At 51.4% G+C, this 18,285-nt stretch overlaps 1 protein-coding gene across 2 annotated transcripts in view; it reads right to left on the bottom strand.

Annotated features, from left to right (window-relative positions):
- PKM (pyruvate kinase M1/2) overlaps positions 1-9,421 on the bottom strand; it is a 28,052-nt gene extending 18,631 nt beyond the window's left edge. The window contains exon 1 of one of the 2 annotated variants that reach the window (XM_056128743.1): positions 9,305-9,421. The gene's annotated coding sequence lies outside the window, so the exon portion shown is untranslated. The remainder of the gene's footprint in view (positions 1-9,304) is intronic. The other variant, XM_056128742.1, reaches the window with a different exon arrangement.
- Positions 9,422-18,285: the final 8,864 nt, after the last annotated feature.

Raw genomic sequence — 18,285 nt, 5'->3', positions numbered from 1 at the left:
AGAAGTTATTCCTGAGTGCAGAGCCAAGAGTAAGCCCTGAGCACTGCCAGTGTGCCCCACCCGCCACCACGCAAAAAAAGGGCAAAAAATCCAGTTACATGAATCAATTGCTACGCTATACAATGTACTTCAAGAGTTTACTATTTAAATGCGACAGCAACATAAATCTCATGTCTTTGATCATGAATATGTAGCAGGGAAAATTTCCAGGGTTTAAGAGAAGTCAACACTGGCTACAGAGAAGGCTCAAAAAGCTGAGAGCTTACTCTCTCTGCCTGTGGAGTCCTGGGTTCAATCCCCAGCACAAAATGGCAAAATGGTCGCAGAGCACAATGCAAGAATAGGCCAACTAAAAAATTAAGGCCATGGGCCAGAACAATACTACAGAGGGTCGAAAACTTGCCTTACATCTAGCTGACCCGGGTTTGATCCCTGGCATCCCATATGGCGACCTGAGCCCTGCCAGGAACGATCTCTGAGTGCAGAATTAAGAGTGAGCCCTGGGGCTGGAGTAATAGCACAGCGGGTAAGGCGTTTGCCTTGCACGCAGCCAACCCGGGTTCGATTCCCAGCATCCCATATGATCCCCTGAGCACCACCAGGGGTAATTCCTGAGTGCAGAGCCAGGAGTAACCCCTGTGCATTGGTGTGACCAAAAAAGAAAAAGAAAATAATAAAAAAAAAAAATAAGAGAGAGCCCTGAGCACCACCTAATGTGGCCCCAAAACAAAAATTAGATAATTAATTTTAAAAATAAGTAAAGGTCAGCTATGGGGTGTAGGCAGGATGAGCCTCGCAAGCACGTGGATGGGATTTCAATCCCAAGTTTGGTCCTAAGCCCGGCAGTTGTGAGTACCACAGTGAGGTGCTCCGAGAATGTACTTGGGCCCCACAGCTAACAGCTAAAGAAGCCTGATCAGCTGTGTATGCAAGCACCACAGCTAAGGTAGGAACCCTCACACGACAGTGTGAGCATGAAGGCCAACGTGCAACTCCCCGTGAACCACAGGACCAAGAGTCTGAGTACCACAACCAAGCGCGTGCGACCCCGAGTCGGCACCACGCCAGCAATGCGGTGAAGGAAAGTCAGCCATGACCCATTCACAGCCTCGGTGAAAACCAGGGTGCCCAGGGACGGGGTTCAACAGCCGAGCATTTGTCACAGACACAGGCACAGGCACCCCAAGGATAAGTCTCTGGTCGAATCTATTAGTTACTTGGCCAAACACAGGAAGCTTCTTTTTCAGGTAAGTCCAGCCTCAGTCTTAGTGACAAGAACACCCTGACACAGAGGCTGCCTCCAGGCCAAGGAACAAAGACAATTACTTTGGGTTCCAACACGAGCCCTATCTCACCATCTCAAATAAAATCTGAGGTCTGAAAGTTCTGATCTTTTGCTCACCCAGACTATTGAGTACAACAACAAAAAAAAAATCTGCTGGGATTTATTTGAGTACAATAGGTCGGGTGCTTGCGTGCATGCAGCATCAAATCCCTGGCATTGCATATGGTACCCCCAGAATGCCAGGAGAGATCCCCAAGTAGAGCCAGAGGTCCTAAGCACAGTTGGGTGTGGCTCGAACATTCACCCCTTCCCTAAAAAATTTTTCAAACGGTGTCTGAATGGATTTATGTAACTTAAAATGCTTGTGGGCAGGCAGCCATTGGCTCCCTATACCCGTAAGACCCCAGCATGGCTCGGAGCCCTCTGTCTCCCAGAAACACCCCCACCTCATCTCCGCTCAACCATCAGGTTCCCACCATAGGCTCTGCAGGGCGGCTTCCCCTGCCCATCTCCAGGGCTCCACACCTCTCCTCTCCAGCCTAACAGGCCAGCCCCAGACATGGCCCTAGAGTCCATCACGTGCCCGGGCCTTTCCTCTGGGCCAGAGGTACGTCAGCGCTGATTCTCAGGACTGGCCTCTGAGCAGCACCCCTCCCTCTCACGCGGCCCGCTGCATAGTGCCTGCCAGAACACGCAGCCCGTGGGTGCCCGTCTGACTCACTACTGCGTCATCCTCCTCCTTGGGAGACACAGACATGCAGTGCCAACCTCCAGCCAGCAGCAGAAGCCCGGAGGATCCCCGGATGGTGGCAAAGGCCGTGCCCAGTCACAGGAGCCTTATTCTTGAGCCTGAGCCCCTGCAGTAAGATCGTCCTCGGTGCCATTTCCCTCTGAAACAAGACACCAGCAGAGGCCTTAGTGCAGGGGGACATGATGGAGTGGGCAGTTGTGGCCAAGGGCCAGGAGTCCCTGTGCCAGCCTCTTGCTCCTGATCTTAAGGGACTCCACATGCTCCAAAACTTGTTTTCTTTGTGCCTGACACAGTTCTTTGGTCGCTTTTCATGTGCATGTCCATGCAAGTCCATGCATATGTAATCATTAGCACCCTTTAGAGTAGGCTGTGCCAGGAAAGAGTCACGCATGCTTACACCGCTTAATCCTATCTTTCACAAAGCCCATGACATTCTGCCCTCCTACATTAGCCCGGCCTGGGACCCTATATCTGTGGAAGCCCATCGGCAACCAGCCAGGGCTTTCTGCACTAGTTTTGCTCTGAGACCCAATGATGACAGCACCCAGAAACCTGTTCAATGTGCTCCCCACACCTCCTCCCACTATCCCCCACCCTCAAGTCAGCACCCCAGGCTTTCAATTCTCCAAAATTCCAAACTCCAGACTCCATTAGAAAATTTGCATTCCGTGCTGGGCATGGTATTGAGGCCTGCCTACCCTCTCGGGTTAGTCTTCCTGGATGATGCAGCAGGGGAAGCACAAGAAGGTCCCCTGCTGACTCCCCATCAGCATTAAAATGGGGGCCAAATAGGTCAGAGACTTGGAGTGGATTCTGTTATCAATCAGGAGTCATGCACTTACCGCAAGAGGACTGAAGTACAAGCAAATTTTAGCAAAGACACGTCGATCTGAAGCCCTGCCTACCTTCAGCCGGGTTCATTAACAGAAAACAAAATCTTAAGTTACTTGGTTATGCACAGGAAAAAGTGAGCCCACATACTGTAAAATCCCCGCCTTTCTTTCCTTGTATTCTAGGTAAGAAGTGAATGTTCCTTCAGAAGCAAGGGTCTGATCTTACACCAGAATGTGGAACAGGGTACAAAAAAGTGGATACTGGGGGCTGAAGAGACACTAGAATGGGGAGGATGCTTGCCCAGCTGGGCTTAATTCTAATACCATCATATCACCTCCCAAGCACCTTCACAAGAGATCAGTGAGCATAGTTGGGTGTGCCCTAAAAGCCAAAACAAAAGTGGAAAAAAAAGCGGATACTGGAGCCAGAGGGAAAAGTGCTTGCCTTACATGCAGCTGACCTGAGTTTGGCTCCTGAGACCACATATGGTAGCCCCAAGCACCACCAGGAGTGAGCCCTGAGCACATGGGAGGGTGCCCCCCACCCTGAAAAAAAAAAAAAAGATTAATGGGCTAACTCCAAGGCAGACACCTCCGTGTGCTCAGACGCCCAGGGTTTCCAGGTCGGACTGCAGGTGCTCAGGGCAGAAGTCTGAGCCTGAAGAAGCAAGTGTGCTGGAAGCCTTTGCTGTGCTGTCCTGTTGCCTTTTAAAGGGACTAAAATAAAATGGCAGGCAGTGTGTGCTTCAGGACCTGGTGCTCCCTGCCTCTCTAGAAGCAGGAAGGGACCCAGGAAGCCAGCTGAGGGCCTTTTCAAATCAGCTCCAGCAGTAAGATGGATGTCGGTCTGGGGGGAAGGGGGGAGAGCATGTGAAGGAGGGGTGGCTGGAAGGGGGTCCAGCATGGTCAGCTCCCACGGCAAATCAATGATGGAGTCACCGCCACATTCTTCCTACCAAACTGCATGGGTTTGTTCCCATTTTTAAACTCTCTTGAGCTACAGAAAAACATGTTAACATCTATATTCCTAGCACCCAGAACTGACCCAATAACTTTTTTTGTTTGGGGGTCACACCAGTGAGGCTACGGGTTTATATCTGATTCTGCACTCAGGGATCGTTCTTGGAAATCATACAGGGTGCCAGGAGTGGAACCCAGGTCAGCCACGTAGCAAGGCAAGCACCCTATCAGCTGTACTCTCTCTTCAGACCCCCGTTAACAGGTAACATTTAGTTTGGACGTTTTTCACATTTTCCTATCATACTCAGGCTCCTCCAATCTTTCTACATCCAATAAAAATGCTGACACTATAGCCATGAATCCTGTATCCTATCTAGGTATGTGTACCTTTATATTTAAAGTCCTAAGTAAGGGGCCGGAGCGATAGCACAGTGGGTAGGGTGTTTGCTTTGCACGTGGCTGACCCGGGTTCGATCCCCAGCATCCCATATTGTCCCTCAAGAACCGCCAGAATTACTGAGTGCATGCGCCAGGAGTAACCCCTGAGCATTGCTGGGTGTGACCCCCCCCAAAAAAAGTCCTAAGTAAAACAACATACAACAACTTGACTTTTCACTGGGCATGTTTAAAATCTACAGCACTTAGGTCTAGTTAGCCCAAAGGAACTACTATAATTGTGATTCATACATAACCATCCCATTTATGTATTAACTTATCAGCATGCCATTCTCCCACTACTAAAACCCACTCCCCTCAATAATCAACAGTATGACAACTTTCCTAATACACATTTCCTTTGGGCAAAGCATGAACTTCTACTTAGTCCAGAAATAGAACTCGCGTCATGTGGATTACTTTTAAAATGCCACTTTATTAAATATTGCTGGATTTCTCTCCAAAGTCATTACATACATTTACAACCAACCAGTACTGTGAGTTCTTGCCTTCCCCCACTCTGGGACTTGATAGGGTCAGGCATTTAAAATGTCTGCCCATCTGATAAGTGGCATTTGTTAAGCTGCTCTCAATATAGTAACCAAAAACAGGATTGTTGGAATGTTTTTCTTTACATATTAGCTGATCTCTTAAAACTTTTGCAGAATCGGGGCTGGAGTGATTGTACAGCGGGTAGGGCATTTGCCTTGCACGTGGTCAACCCGGGTTCGATTCCTAGCATCCCATATAGTCCACCGAGCACCGCCAGGAGTAATACCTGAGTGCATGAGCCAGGAGTAAGCCCTGTGCATCGCCAGGTGTGACCCAAAAAAGGAAGGGAAAAAAAAAACCCTTTTGCAGAATCTGCAGGGTTTTGTCTTAGGTGAGAAACTGTCTTGGTTGAATGGGTAAGATCAATGGACTCCTTTTAATGGACTGCGACAGCTAAGCTGGTGCACTCTGGAATGCTATGCCCAGCAATCTTGCTGCCCTATCAAATGTGGTCTTGACATCTCCACCCCTATAGACATGGCCTAGTTCCCCCCACTGCTCCTGCTGGGAAAGAGGCTGGGAGCTGGAGTAGAGCAGAGCTGGAGGAAAGCGTCAGAGGCGGCCAGAGGTACTGCAGCCAGGGCCTCCCGCCTACGTGCAGAGCGTGCAGCCTGCTGCAGGGGCGGGGCACTGAGTAGCCCCAGCAGGAAGCCAAGGGGCCAGCAGAAGCTATAGACCATACTGGCCTCACTTTCCCCAAAACAGCTTCTTTTTTTTTTTGGTTTTTGGGCCGCAGAGCGGTGCTCTGGGCTTATTCCTGGCTTTGCACTCAGGGATCACTTCTGGTGGGTCTGAGGGACCATAGAGGATGCCGAGGATCAAACACGGGTGGGCTACACTCAAGGCAAGTGCCTTCCCCACTGTACTATCACTCTACACCTCCCCCGACAACATCTCAAGCAAAGACCCATATAATTAGGCGTTTCAAGTATTGTTCATGGCTGGCTTTTGGTGAGAAAGGAAACGCAAGCTCCCGAGGAGGAGTGTGGCGGGAAAGGCCAGAGAGAAGACTCAATAGGCTAGAGTACATCCGGGCATGCAGGAGGGCCCAGGCTGGATAAGGGTCCCCGAACACCAAGGCAGTGTGGCCCTCAAATAAAAAATGGTGTTCATTTACGGGCTGGAGAGAGAATACAGAGGTAGGGTGCTGCCTTGCAAGCAGCCAACCCAGACTCTAGCATCACATTTGGTGCCCCAGCCTGCCAGGAGAGATCCCTGAGCACAGGGCCAGGGATAAATGCTGAATGACCACCACTGGGTATGGTCCCCTTTGCAAAATGATCTTCATCCAGCACTATTCCTACCTGGACCACAAGGGTTTTGTGTGTGTGTGTGTGTGTGTGTGTGTGTGTGTGTGTGATGACTCAAGGCCCTGTTAGACCTTTTACCATATTTACGACATAAATATATATAGATATACCACAAGATCCTCAGCAAGGCTGCAAGAGAACTGCTCTCCCAGCGACTCAATCCTGTGGTAAACCAGCTAACTGATCCATGACTGTGGATACTGGGAATGATTCGAAGAAGTCAAATGAGTAATTTCCACTACCTGATGTCGGGTCTTAGTTCTTCGCCAAGAAGACACATCCTAACTTGCCTTCATAAAAAAACGGAGGCAAAATAAAACCGATGCAGCATGTGTGTGGTGCAACAGCTGCATTTTTTCCTGCCTTCTTGCTCACAGCTGTTTCCTCATTTCTCCCATTGCCTCAATATTAAGAAACACACAGCTTTAAGAAATAAAATGGCTTTTACTGTGACCCCACATTCATGTCACAACACTCAAGGCCCAGAAGCAACTCCACAGGTCCGGCTCCGTTCAGGAGACAAGGACCCTGCCAAGTAAGTCACTCCAGGGACGCAGCTCTTTAGGACCTAACAGTGCTCTCTCGAAAAAGATGGCTTTGGCACCCAATTTACTCATGTGCTAGAAATGAGAGTAGCTGCATTACCCGGGAGAAGATTAGCGTCCACATTTCTGGCTCAAGGCCAGTCACTGAGAGGAGTTCAAGGACATTCTTAACCCACGGTCATTCAGGACACACTGCAACCCTTATTCCTCTAGCACTGCCATGTCCACTGCAGAAGGTACAGTGACGCAGTAAGCCTGGGCAGGGAGGGATCACCTTCGTGCCCCCATGGGGGCAAGAGAGCGAGCCTGGGGCTGGAGCGATGGCAAACGGGATAGGGCATTTGCCTTGCACGCGGCCGACCTAGGTTCCATTCCCAACGTCCCATATGGTCTCCTAAGCACCGCCAGGAGTAATTCCTGAGTGCAGAGCCAGGAGTAACAGCTGAGCATCTCCAGGTGTGACCCAAAAAGCAAAAAAAAAAAAAAAAAAAAAAGGGAGTGAGCCTGGGCTCCTGGACGACCAGTTTGCACTTAGTGGAGACATTTTGAATTGTGGAAAATGCCTGCGTCATGATCTGACTCACTGAAGGGGAGGGGGGCTTTATAAGCAGTGCTGCTTCCCCACTCACCTAACAAAGACGTTTTTCTGCACAGCAGTGAAGTCCAGAGGTCGTGCCATCTTTCCCACTGAGCGCCTCCTACCCCCACAGACCTGGTGATAAGCTACATAGATCCTCCCCCTCAGAAGAGCCCCACTGCAACCCCTCCAGCACCCTCCTGCTACCAGAGGGCAAATTATTGGCTAACAATGCTGCAGACCTGAGTCCTGACCTAGGCCCACCTCTGTACCCTAGGAAGTGGCCACACCCACAGCACTGCTTAGCCTCCAACTCCCCAGAGTCCCACTGGGGAAGGATGCTTCATATTCCCAGGAAGGAGCCTGAAGACTTTTGCCCTGGGGTAAGCGCTGACCACCAGAGACTAATCTCCCTCAGTCCTCAGCCTGGGCCTTCCTTTGAACCAGGTCCTCACTCTTCGGAGACCAAAGAACCCGTGTGACAACTGGAAATCTTCATCCAAGGAACACATTATAAGCACTCTGTAAACACAGTGCCTGGATTCCCATGGGGGAACTGGTTTCCAGGCGATGTCTGGGGTTCAGAGGGCATGGCTCCCAGAGAGATGAACTGTGATACTTCCCTCCGGCTCAATTAGGGAATGTCTGTGATCAAATGCGCGGTGGGAAGCATCTTTTCCCTGTATCTCACCAGAACTCTATGAGCACTTCACTTAAGCCCTACCACCCTCACCCCAAGGTCTACCACCTTCCTGACTGCACTTACCAGTGGCAACTTTTGTGTTCGCCCCATAATGAGAATCTGAGTTCTGGAGGCGGTGGCTGCCCTTATTATCCTAATCTTTCACCTCCTTCCCTGAACAGCTCTCCAAATGCACGCAGGGTTTTCACCTAGCAACTCGGCAAAAGGAGCCCTAGAAACGATCTCTTCCCTTCCCCATCACCCGCGCCCACCCCGTGGCCTTCAGGTTCCGCAGTCCGGGGGCGCTCAGCAACAGGGAGCAGAGATGAGGGATCCGCGTGTCCATCTCCAGCCACGGGTCCCCTGCGCCCTCTCCCCCTGGCCGGAGCCGCCCAGGCCGGGGGCGCCCCGTGCACCCCCCTTTCCGCACTATGGGCCTTGGGGCCTTCCGAGGGGAGCAAGGGGCGGCCCCCAAGCCCCCCTTTGTCGCGCCCCGTACCCGGGAGGCCCGGGGTTACAGCAGTGCCGAGCGGCGCCCGGGGGGCTGCACCAGCATCTCCGGGGAGGACCACGCTTCGCAGCCCGCCGCTTCTCAGCCAAGCCCCCACCCCGGATCCGCGGGGCCGGGGCGAAGCCAGGGGGCGGGGACGCCGGGGGACGTGAGCGATCGGCCGGGGAGGAGCCAGCAGCGGGCGGTGCCAATCACGCGGGGCGGGCGAGGGATGCGGAGGCGCGGACGTGACCGGCATGCAGGGGGAGGAGGGGCGGGGCGGGCCGGGCCGGGGGCGCCAGGCCGCGGGCAGCGTGGCCGGACCCTGCACGGAGGCGGGGTCGGGCGCGCCACGAGGGCCTCCGGGAAGCGGGCGCTGGGACGGCACCCGAAGGAGGGGCGCGCCGGCGGGGACACGTTCTTGGGGAGGGGTCAGGCGAAGAGGCGCACGGGGGAGCGGAAGGGGGGGAGGAGGAGGAGGAGGAGGAGGAGGACGGGAAAGGGTCAAATCGGGAGCGGGTGAAGGGGGGAGCGGAGGACGGAACCCGTCGGGGAAGGGCAGGGGGAAGCGGGGCGGGGGAGCCACCGAGGAGGAGGAGGGGGGACGCAGGACAGGCGCCGGCTGAGCCATCCATTTCGCAGCGGGAGCCGGGAGAGGGGCGTAGACGCGCGAGCCCCAGGCACGAGCAGCTTCCCTGCCCGGGAGCCCCCCGGCGGGTCCGAGATGCCAGGGAACCTGCGGCCGCGCCTCCCCGGGTTCGGGGCCCGAGAGGGCGCGCGGGGCAAGGCCAGGATTCCGCGCGAGAAGGACAGCAGCCGGCGCCTGGGCCGGGGGCCGGGGGCCGGGGAGGGGGCCACGCCTTTCCTCTCCCCATCCCGCTCACCTGCGGCGAGGCCGGGCGAGCGTCCGAGCAGACGGAGCAAAGAGACGCGCACAGGCGGCGAGCGTCGATCCAGTGCGGGAACCCGCGGCCGCAGCCTCAAGGTTACCCCCGGCTGCGGCGCCTCCGCGATCCCTCCGCCGCCGCCCCGCCCAATCCCGGCGCCCGGCCGGCCACGCCCCGCCCCGCCGCGCGCCCCGCGCTCGCTCACCTTCGGGCGGAAGCGCCTCGGGGGCGGGGCGCGCGGGCCGGCCGCCCTTTGGGGGGACTACATTCCGCGGCGGACGCACACGGGGCGCAAAGAGCCCTTCATGGACGCGCCAGGAGCACCAATCGGGAGGCGGCATCGCGCAGCGGCCCTCCCACCCCCCCCCACCTCCCTCGCGGTGCCTCCCACCCAGACCCCCGGGCGCCGGGGCCACCTGTTCGCGCCTCCCGGGGGGCCTGCGTGCTCGGCTCGGCCCGGCCTGCCCGGATTCGTGGGTGATGCCCAGATTTATGGGGGGGTCTAGGCCATACGCCCCCCCACCCACCCAGCCACCCACCCCGCCTTGCGACCCCCGCACCCGTCTCTCGGCGCCCGCCGCAGCGCGCCCGGGACGCGGAGCCCAGGCGAGCTGGAGATGAAAGGCCGCGGCCGGCCGCCTTCCCGAAGGATTTGCACGGGGGCGGGGTGGGCAGTGCAGGACACTGAGACCTTTTTGTTCTAAGACTCCTACGAGGAAGGAGAGGTTGGGCCCTCTGGGGACTCGCGTAGGGGCTGGACTCCCGCAGAGCGAGCGCCCGGGCGTGGCACGCTCTTGGGGAGCGAACCGTGCAGAAACTGCAAGTCAGGATGCATGCAAGCTCGCGCAGAAATAGCAAGTCAGGATGCATGCAAGCTCGCGCAGAAATAGCAAGTCAGGATGCATGCAAGCTCGCGCAGAAATAGCAAGTCAGGATGCATGCAAGCTCGCGCAGAAATAGCAAGTCAGGATGCATGCAAGCTCGCGCAGAAATAGCAAGTCAGGATGCATGCAAGCTCGCGCAGAAATAGCAAGTCAGGATGCATGCAAGCTCGCGCAGAAATAGCAAGTCAGGATGCAAGCAGGGGACGATCGTCTCCGCGAGATTCCGCACTCGTTCTCTGCGTGGCGCCCTTCCGTCGGTGTTGGCGGGACTTGCCTTCACATTGTTCACCGGGACATTTCCTGAGATCTCAGTAATGAGCCCGTGGTGACGTTGGTTATCAGTGCCACCAACAGCTGTTAACGCTTGCTCGCTTTTAGACATTTAAGAGCACATATAACGTCGCTTCATTAAAAACTGGGAAGACTGTACGCGTTTCGGTTGCCTCCCATTCCTGGATAATGCGACCTTGGGTGTGCCCGCTCATGTAGACACCCCAGCCTGCAGCTGAATCACAGGCCTGCCAGCAGTTGAATCACGGACCATCATTAAACTATCCTGTTAGCTAAGATAAGATGGGAGGAGAAAATGACAGTTTTAAAAGTGAATTTCTGCTTGCGGAAACAAAAATCTTTTCTAACAAAAATCTTTCCGTCTCGAAGTCTTTTCTGGTCTCTTTAGTGGAAAGCGGGAAGTAAATGGTTCGGTTCCTGGGGTGAAGGGAGAACATGAAGTAGATGCAGAGAAACAAGCCCAGCTCCACTGGGTCAGATTCCCCCGTACCCAGAGAAAGGATGACGCAAATGGTCCTCTGTGCCCTGTGCTAAGGACCAATGGGAGTACGGTGGTGGACACACTGGCAGCAACCAGCGGCAATGATGAACTGTGCTCCATTTCCAAGATCTACATCTAAGGGCTTGAGGTGCCCATCTTGAAGGCCTCTAGTCCCTGTGAAGACTGTGGTTCTGGCAGCTGTGTCTGACCCCCAGCGCCACTGGGGATTTCATGCTGCCCCACAGCCAGGTGTGTTCAATCATCACAAAATAGGGGGTATCCCCCCTGGGAAGCACCAAAACAGAGAAAGATGTGCATATACCACAACCTGGAAATATGCCTCCCAGTGAGCACTGTATGAGCAGTGCAGTCACCACTACCATGATTTGTGTGTTCAACTAAGAGCCACCCCAAAAAGCAACATTGGTATATGTGGGGATGTGTGTGTGTGTGTGTGTGTGTGTGTGTGTATAACCGTAGGTCATTACAGTAAACTCATAACCAATAATAATGGAGCGAAGAGCTTTTAAAATAATTTTTTGGGGGCCATACCTTGCAGTACTTGGGTTACTCCTGGCTTTCCTCTCAGGGATCACTCCTGGCAGTGCCTGGGGGACAATATGGGATGCCAGAGATTGAACCCAGGTTGGTGGCGTGCAAGGCAAGTGTCTTACCTGATGGACTACCTCTCCAGCCCTTTTTTTTAAAAAAATTTTAAATTATATAGTTCCAAACTTGAAATGTACATGCATTGAAAGTGGGGAGCTGGTGGAAAACAAGGACCCCTCTGCTACAAATTTGTCCATGAAATTCTGGCAGAGGCTGATTCGGCATGTCCTTACTCACAGTAGAAGCACAGTGAACATTTACATTGAGATTCCGGTTTTGTATTTTGGTGGTGCTGAGGATCAAACCAGGCTCCTGCATGCAAAGCAGGTTTTACCACTGAGCTATGTCCCTGACCCCTGTAATGTTGTTTTACTGGGGTGGGGGGTGATGGGAAGCACATCCAGTGGTGTTCAGGGCTGTTCCTGGCGCTGTGCTCAGAGGTAACTCCTGGTGGTGCTTGGGGTACCATATACGGTGCTGGAGGTCAAACTGAGGTCAGCTGCATGCAAGACAAGCACCTTACCCACTGTACTCTCTCTCTCCAGTTGCCAAATGAAATTTTTTGTTTGTTTTGGTGAAGAAAAATAGTTTCTATTGAAAGAAATTTAGAGATATGTGACAGATGACAGAGAGAGAGAGAGAGAGAGAGAGAGAGAGAGAGAGAGAGAGAGAAAGAGAGAGAGTCTAAGAAAAAACATGGGCTTCTCCAGAGGGGAGATTCCACTATATATTAATCTATGCTTATCCTGTCAAATGTTTGATTTTTTTTTGTTGTTGTTGTTTCTGGACTACACTGGCAGTGTAGCCAGCTTACTCCTGGCTCTGAGCTCAGAGATCACTCCTGGAGGAGCTTGGGAGACTGCATGGGGTGTAGGGATTGAAATCGGGTCAGCCAATGTGCAAAGCAAGTATGTTCTCCACTGTACTATCCCTCCAGCCCAAGAACTGGATTATTTCAAGATGACTGGAAGACAGTTCTTAGGATGGGGCTCAGTCAGGCTATCCATGTGAGTACAACAGTGCCTGATATTCTTCCTTTGGGTTATCGTCATGTCTGGTGCCAGAGCATCTTTCTGAATCAAGTAACTTGGGTTGGCCTTGGGGACACCCTCCAGAATCTTCATTCCTTTGACTCAACAACAAGTAACCACAGAACTATAGGAAACTGTGGAAGCTGAGAGAAGAGACTCCCCTAGATCAGGACTTCTTAAATGCAATCCACTTGTGAACCCTTTATACAGGAGAAGTTTTTACTCAACCCAAGGTACATTTATAAATATATATGCATATATATTTATTTATAAATATATTTATATTCACTGTCACTTTCCTCCCGTTCATCGATTTGCTCGAGCAAGGCCCAGTAATGTCTCCGCTGTGACAATTGTTACTGTGTTTGGCATATCAAATACATCACGGGTGGCTTGCCAGGCTTTGCCTTGCGGGCGAGATACTCTCGGTAGCTTGCCGGGCTCTCGGAGAGAGGTGGAGGAATCGAACTCGGGTTGGCCATGTTGGCCGCTTGCAAGGCAAACGCCCTACCCACTTGTGCTATCACTCCAGCCCATATTTACATATAATACACAAATTAAACAACAGTGATAATAAATCACAAATTTATTTCAGAACATGTCCCACATTTGGAACCTAGGACCACCAGACCAATAGTACAGTGAATGTGGCTCTTACGTTCTATGCTGCTGACCTAGGTTCTATCCCCTGGTATGCCATATGGTCCCCCAACCCCTGCCAGGCATGATCCCTGAGCACAGAGCCAAAAGTAAGCTCTGAGCACAATTGGGTATGACATTCTGTTCCCAGCCCCAGAAAAAAAAAAAAAAGAAGCTAGGCCCTTAGGTCTTAAGCAGCAGTGAGGAATAAGCTAGGCCCTTAGGTCTTAAGCAGCAGTGAGGAATATCTAGCATATGACCCATAGAAGGCCCTTGAAATCATGTTGGCTGGCCCTGGTATAGACAGACACATAAGCTTCTTGGGGGCTGCCCACGCCCCAGCTGCCCAGGCGTGTTATAAATATCCTGACGGCCCTTGGCAGAAAAAATGTTTCCCTAGAGTACTTCCTCCTCCTCCTCCAGCCCATCCTGCTGGATGGAAACAGAAGAATCAAGGCTCATTGTACCAGGGTATGAATAAGGATATAGACAACTGTTACCTGTTTGGCTTCTCAGCCAGAGAATCTGGAATTTAAATGCTTTAACTCCCAAGATCATTTATCTTGTCTTCTGGAGTCTGTGGACCACACCCAGCTGTGCTCAGGCTTACTCCTTGCTCTGTGGTCAGGAATTATCACTCCTGGCAGGGGTGGGAGGCCCATATGGGGTGCCAGGGGTCGAATCTAAGTTGGCCATGTGGAAGACAAGTGCCTTACCCATTGTACTATCTGGCTCCTCAAAGGTGATTTGGTGTCAAGATAGGAAGGTCAGCAAATGATAGCAGACTCAATCCTGGAGCCAAAATGAGCTTTGGCCCTGGTAAAGGGAGGAAGTTACACGTTGGCCTTACCATCACCTGATCCTAGCCTGAAACAGTATTAAGTGCTCACAGGCCAGTAACAATTTAGGTCCTGAATATCATGTGTAAAGAGGGATGCTAATCACGTTGAACCTAACCTGCCCTTTCCAGAGAGCTAGTACAAGTACACTTTTAGTTCCTTCTATGCTTTTCATCAGACTCCAAGATCTCTTCAGTCCTACCAAGGTGCCAGGTGGCACAAAATCTTTTACCTTTTCTGGTGGTACTTGGGATCAAACCCTCACACATGCAAGGCAAGTCCTCTTTCACGGAGCTAGATACATCCTGGCCCTGGCATAAGTCTTAATTTGAGTTTTCTCTAAACAAATCCTAACAGGAAGAGAAAACTGTTCTGACGTCAGGAGTGAAGGTCTGAGTGGGAAACAGGCTTCTTTATGGAGGAGAGTGAGTTCTGACAGGGAGCTAACAGGAAGGCCATCCCAGCTGTAAAGAGGGAGTAAGAATGTCCTCTGAATGCAACTGTGTATCTAGATACCCCATCTCTCCCTCCAGCCTCCGCAAATCCTTATCACTGAAAGGCAGGACTTCTGCAGTTTAAGGTGTCCTTGTTCATTTTAATGGAACTGCTGGCCACTCAGGTGACTGGTCAGTCAGCAGGATCTCCAGCAATCCCTTTCTAAAAACTCCCCTCAAGGAGAGCTGAAGCCTATTCACCAAGCCGGTCCCTCCCCCCCAGGCCCTGTTCTTCTTTTCTGATACAAACTAGTGCATCCAAACTCAGGCTCCCTGGGGCTGGAGAGATAACACAGTGGGTAGGGCGGTAGGGCGTTTGCCTTGCACGTGGTCAACCCGGGTTCGATTCCCAGCATCCCATATAGTCCGCTGAGCACCGCTAGGAGTAATTCAGAGCCAGGAATAACCCCTGTGCATCGCTGGGAGTGATCCCCCAAAAAAGCAAAGAAAAAAAAAAACCAAAAAAACAACAAAAAAACCAAACTCAGGCTCCCTAAGTGGGGCTGTAAGCACCACCCCTCTCCTCTACCCCACCCCCCCTACACACACACAGAGTAACCAAGATTTGGAAGATCAAAACGGCATCAATGAACAATAGCTCAAGTGTCCCCTTCTGTAGAAGTCGCCCATCACAGTTCAAGGTCTGCTTTTCTCCATTTCCAGGCTCCCTGGCTACTAGCTAAGCAGACCTCTTATTCCAGGAAGCACAGGGGGTGAAGGAGAGTCCTGCTAACAGCAACGCTTTCTTTCAGTTCAAGTCTGACATCTTTGGCCCCACTGCAGGGGAATTCTGAAGTATTTGTGAAACAGTCCATACTCCAGAGACAAACTTCAATGAAGTGGAGCCTGCTTTATCCCCAAGCCCTCCTGGGGGAGAAAAGCCTGGGTCCCAGAAGCTGAAACATCTTTCAGACATTCATATGAGAATTTGCTAAAGAACCAAAAATGACTCAGCATCAGACTTTATACACTCACCGCCCCTCCCCTTACTGGCAGAGGGAAAGGCAGAATTAGGCACGAAGGCTCCTCCCCACATCCTTACCACAAACTGAGTCAGGGCCACACCCTGCCAGTGTGGAAAATTACCATGAGAAAGAGGGCGAAGGCTAAACTCCAGGGGGGGTTAAAGCTCTCCATGCAGAAACATAGCCAGAAATCGAATGAAATAGCCCCCCTGGTCCTTGCCCTAAGCATGCCCAGGCCCAAACAACATAAGGTGGCTGAAATCCAGAAATATGGGAAAGGCAGGCGCCACCCCACCTGCTGTTGGCCTCTATGTGCAGGATGTGTCACAGCCTTGGAACCATTCACAGCCTTCACCTCCCAGTCATAAAGTGGGAGAATGGGGCAAAAGAAAAAAAAGAAAAAAAGGGCCGAGCGATAGCACAGCGGGTCAAGTGTTTGCCTTGCATGCGGCTGACCCGGGTTCGATCTCGATCTCCGGCATCCCAAATGGTTCCCCAAGCACCGCCAGGAGTAATTCCTGAGTGCAGAGCCAGGAGTGACCCCTGAGCATCGCTGGGTGTGACCCAAAGAAGCTAAGTAAATAAATAAATAAAAGTGGGAGAATGGGCTGCCCTCCTCCCTCAACTCTCAATTCCTTTAGGCTTGGGGAAGATTCTACTCCAGAAACCCAGGACTCTCTGCAAGCTCCCCTGTAATGAAGGCATTCTTAGGCGTTCTTTTTATGGATGCATTGTAGGTTTTGTTTTTCCATTGTGTTTTGAATTTTATCAGATGTGATTTGTATGTCTTGCAAACTACTTGGATTCAAAAAGTATTGTTAGTTTTCTGTGGAACACTATATAATGGTATATTTAACTTCATGATTTTATTGTCATAAAAACATTTTTATGCATAGGCCATTAAAAGAAGTGATATCCATGAAGCCACTAGCTCAGACATTTGCATTTAGGTAATTTACATTGTGTGTTCATGACTTCTCATTCCATCATTTGCTAGTACCTGCTTATTAGATTCCACTAAAAAAGAATATATGAAATCCTATAATACCACATATAAGTATTAACAATCTCTAAAGCTTGATCAAAAATGTTAAACCATTTGAGTGGTCAAGCACCTAGATTGAATTGCTAGAATACCAGTGGGAGTGGTTTGAAATTCACTGGGCAAGTAAAATAATTTTTTAAGTGGTTAATAGCTCATGTCTCGGAGTTGGGCAGAACTAGTTAAAGGATGGGTACTGCCATGAACCAGCCTGTAAGACCTTTGTGGGGTTTTTTTTTGTTTCTTTTTTGCTTTTTGAACCTTACCCAGCAATGCAGGGGTTACTCCTGGTTCAGCTCTCAGGAATTACTCCTGGCAGTGCTGGGGGGGCGGGGGGGGACCACATGGGATGCTGGGAATTGAACGGGTTGGCCGTGTGCAAGTCAAACACTCTATCAGCTGTGCTATGAGACTTTTGACACATTCACTGTCACTGTCCTCCTGCTCGATTTGCTCAAGCGGGCCCAGTAAGGTCTCCATTGTGACATTTGTTACTGTGTTTGGCATATCGAATATGCCACAGGTAGCTTGCTGGGGCTCTCAGAGTGGGGCGGAGGAATCGAACCTGGGTTGGCCAGGTCAGCCAGGTCAGCAGCGTGCAAGGCAAACAGCCTACCCACTATGCTATAGCTCCAGCCCACATTAAGATCTCTAAAGAAAACCTCTACTTTTATTGTCAATTAAATGAGAAAATACTGGTAAATACTGAGAGATTATGATAGAACACGGGACCAAAACAGCAGCTCTAGAGTAATGGTGCCTCAGCAATGAGCTGCAGAACATGGGCAAATCATTCATTCCTGGTGTCTGCACTCTCATCTACAAAATGGAACTAATGGCAACTATCTCAGCGGATTGTGAGAAGGACATCACAAACTGCACTGCCAAACACAATGGAAGAAAGTCAAAGTGTTAGCAAATTATTAAAGTGCTTAATATAAGGTTTAGCACCAATCTAAGAACGACATGAAGTATCGGCTATCTCATATTTCCCAGATGAATTGCAGGGGTCTTCCCAGGACTGAGGAAATTCAGGTAAGACGAGCTCACTCTCTTTAGGGGCATTTACTGATCGATGAGGTATTTCCCCAACATCTTCAGGCTTCAATGACCCCTGGGTTCAACCAGAATTGGGGGAGAGTTTGGGGAAAACTGTTAAGTCAGATGAATATACTGATCAAGAAGGGAAACAGAAGTGGTAAGAAACGGATCCTCTGGGTACATGGCATCTCCATGTTAAGGAAGGTCAGGATCTAGAAAGCAGATCCAACTGACTTGTAAAGTAGGGCAAATGTAATAACAGACAATAAGCTGCAGGAGGGGGCTTTTGCAAATCAAGGAGCAGTCATAATAAAAATACAAACTTGGAAAGTCAGGTTTCATTTTGTTTTGGGGCCATAGCTCACTCTGCTCAGGGGACCATGTGGTGCTGGGGACCGAACCTAGGAGGACTCCTGTATGCAAAGCACGTACTGTAGCCCTTTGAGCCATCTTCCTGGCCTCTAGTTTTATTTTTTTAAAATTTAAAAAATTCTATATCACTTCATTTTGTGTCATTTGTGAGGGCTGGAGTGATAGCACAGCAGGATAGGGCGTCTGCCTTGCATGCGGCCGACCTGGGCTTGATCCCCAGCATCTCACATGGTTCCCTGGGCACTGCCAGGAGTAATTCCTGAGTGGAGAGCCGGGAGTAACCCGAGCTA

The sequence above is a fragment of the Sorex fumeus genome, unplaced genomic scaffold, assembly GCF_029834395.1.
Source record: "Sorex fumeus unplaced genomic scaffold, SorFum_2.1 ptg000067l, whole genome shotgun sequence".
NCBI lineage: Eukaryota > Metazoa > Chordata > Mammalia > Eulipotyphla > Soricidae > Sorex > Sorex fumeus.
The sequence above is the reverse complement of the archived record's forward strand: the minus strand, read 5'-3'. Positions and strand labels throughout refer to the sequence as shown.